Raw genomic sequence first — 3,159 nt, 5'->3', positions numbered from 1 at the left:
ACATTGCACCCAGCACTCGATAAAGTTATACCACTCTTCAAACATAATGAATATCACCTTTTGTTCGAAGTATTTTCCATTTCGATGAATTCCTGCCTTTTGCGTGAAACCTTTTACTAGTACTTATTTAATCGTGCAATTACTAAAGCATAGAGCGTCCAGTCGATTTGAATTGATGTTTAGATTATTGTTTAATGATAATCTGGAACAGCCCATCAGCACTAGAACACTGTGACGTATAAAGTAGTTCTGCTTGCTCATGTTTTATTCCGTCTAGTAGCGCATAATTTGTAAATGTTTTCTTCAACTTTATTTTATCTTTATACATTTTACTCTATAAAAATGTTTATTATTTTAAATATCACTCCACTTTCAACGGTACTATTTGTCATTGACCAAGCGGAGTTATGCTTCGGTTAATATAAAACCCATGTAAAAACCCAGGAAAATCCAAATCAGTGTTAGGCTAATATGTAGCTGTTCGCAACCGTAAAAGAACACAGTTAATATCAGACATATCAATTGGGAAATTAACTCGAAAACAGGTAAGCACTGTTTTTTACGTAGCAAATTTCGTATATGAAGTTCACATTAAATACTAAACATATAATCTTTTTGCATATACATGGAAGTAAACTTAAATATCCGTTAAAACTACTTACTGAAAAGCGCTATATGTTTTCCTTTTACGGTTTCAATGCACATCATTATATAGAGACACATATTCGAAAACACACATTTGATGATTTATAACATTAAATAACACGCGTTTTAGTAAAGCACAATAATTGTATAACAATAATGATAGACTTCAAGATTTTCACATTCTAATACATCAACAAATCGGTTTAGTTTAAGTTTGATTGTTTACCATTATTATCTCACAAGATATTTCGTATTTCATATAAAAATGCATTCACAAAGAAAGTATGGATAGATGTTTATTTATGAAATATAATGTAATGGATTTTTTTACACAAACAGACTTTTTTATGTTAGTAAATGATTGAGGAGAAATGACACTTCACACATTACACGATAGTGCATTGGACAGATTAAGGTTTGAAGCTATATATTTCAAAACATCCCAATAGTTGTTTCATGTATTGCCTTGAAGTTCTTCATTTTCACCCCGCTATCATCACCAAATTCAAGGTACAAAAAGACAACCAACATGATAAACATTAATGCCTAGTTTATTATTGATAACTGCTTTAATGTTATTATTGTGACCATATTTGTATTAAAAGAAACCCTAACTTATGTATAAAACATGAATTAAAATGTCAACCATGTGTTTTTTGTTTATCAAACCAATCGCGTCTGTTAAGATAGGTATCATCTACATTAGAAGTTGGTATCTTCCTAACAAATAAAAAGGTGTCGAACCATAAGTAGAATGCAGATTTCTCAATATCTGAGCAAAATGCACTTAGAAATCTAAATGCTTATTTCTCTGTGCAATGTGATGTAGTTTCTTTGATAAAGTTATTTAAAAAAAGTATATTAGAGAACAAAAGCTTTATAAACTGGTTGACGGTATCAACAGAGAATGTCACCCTTTTCATTACGAGTGTTTAAGTATATGTCAGTAAATCTAGAATTGTTTTGCTCTGTTTTTTCCATTTTCTTCTATTTACTGAATCTGTTAACAAGAGTAATCAACATAGTATGCGAACATGACATTATCCCTTTGATGTTTATATAACCTTGTCCTAACAATGATATCGAGAGTTGTCTTTCTTGACACATGATTGACTTTCGATTTCGAACGAGCACAACCTGATTCCAGCATTTAGTATCGAATTTCTGTGTTCATTTCTGTGAGCCTAATCACAGATTTCAAACTAAAATTAACGACTGTACTCAACTGTCATACTAATGTTTTGCATAAAGCCTCGAACAATCATTACTGATATTTATTAATTTTGTGCGAAAACAGGTTAAATTTACAAATCCCAAGATAAAAATCTAGTTAAAACCGACAATATTGAACACACAAACAGGTTCATTATTTTACTCATGGGCTTTAAGAACATAGTATGGTTCGTGTTCTCAACCGTATTAATTTTCTGAAATTATCATAAATCACTTAATCTTAAGCACGCGCTTAAATCAGCTCAGATTAATCTATTATAACCTTTCACTCCCTTAATCAGCGACCGTGGAAAGTTCTCATTCAGTTTTATTAAATATGACGCATTTCAAAATGGCTACAATTTGCCATAGTAATATCCATTCGTCACATATGTTTTAGAATAGATAAACTTAAGGATGAAATACATTAAAATGATAACATTAAACGTAATTTGAGAGTGATTTGTTAAATGCAAATTGCCATAATCCAATTTTGAAAGTAACACACAACCATCCTGATATATTCTTAATTTAGATCTAATTTAACACAAACTCGATCGCGTCCTTGGGCTAGACAGATAAACAAGCTATTTATAGCTTTACTTTGTCAATCGGCTTAGATAAACTATCCGTCACGCGATCTGTCAAAAATAAAAGGTTTCACTTACTTAAAACGTTAATCACAAATCTACCTTTTATACACGTGTACATATCATAGAAAAAGATTAAATTAAGAATCATTATTGGAGTTTCTAATATATGAGGAACGTTCAAATGATCGACACAAAGTGGTTGTACGGTCGGTTGTTTAAGGGTGGTCATTAAAATTACATAAATCTATAAATAGAGTATAAACTTAACATGCTCATATTTATTCGTGGATGTTTAATTTTTGTCACCCGCTTAATGAATAATATAAGCTCATTAAAAAAAAAAATAACAAACGGTTTATGGTATGTTATATTTGTATCTTTACTTCAATAAATTTAGGTTTCAATAATAGGTGAACGTTGAAAACAAAATAAAACAGACACGAACAATATCTAATCATATTTTGTTTTCGACGATTTATAAGCATGTATTTATAAACATCATAGAATAGAAATACACAGAAATTATTTATGTATTTAATTTGTTTGAAGTCTTATTGCTGACTTCGTTAAAAGTGCTGATTAAAAGTGATTTGATATTAAATGATACCCTCAAGTAGGCTTAATAGCATAAAAACGCAATGTCTACTTTTATTTACTGTAATGTGCTCCTGCTGTCACAAAACTAAGGTTAGTTTTGTATGAGTCGAGG

At 30.3% G+C, this 3,159-nt stretch overlaps 1 protein-coding gene across 1 annotated transcript in view; it reads left to right on the top strand.

Annotated features, from left to right (window-relative positions):
* Window positions 1-458: 458 nt before the first annotated feature.
* Window positions 459-3,159, top strand: part of LOC127867220 (uncharacterized) — a 7,427-nt gene continuing 4,726 nt past the window's right edge. The window contains exon 1 of the mRNA XM_052408267.1: window positions 459-545. The gene's annotated coding sequence lies outside the window, so the exon portion shown is untranslated. The remainder of the gene's footprint in view (window positions 546-3,159) is intronic.

This window comes from Dreissena polymorpha, chromosome 2 (genome assembly GCF_020536995.1).
Source record: "Dreissena polymorpha isolate Duluth1 chromosome 2, UMN_Dpol_1.0, whole genome shotgun sequence".
Lineage (NCBI taxonomy): Eukaryota > Metazoa > Mollusca > Bivalvia > Myida > Dreissenidae > Dreissena > Dreissena polymorpha.
This window is presented reverse-complemented; position numbering and strand designations above follow the sequence as displayed.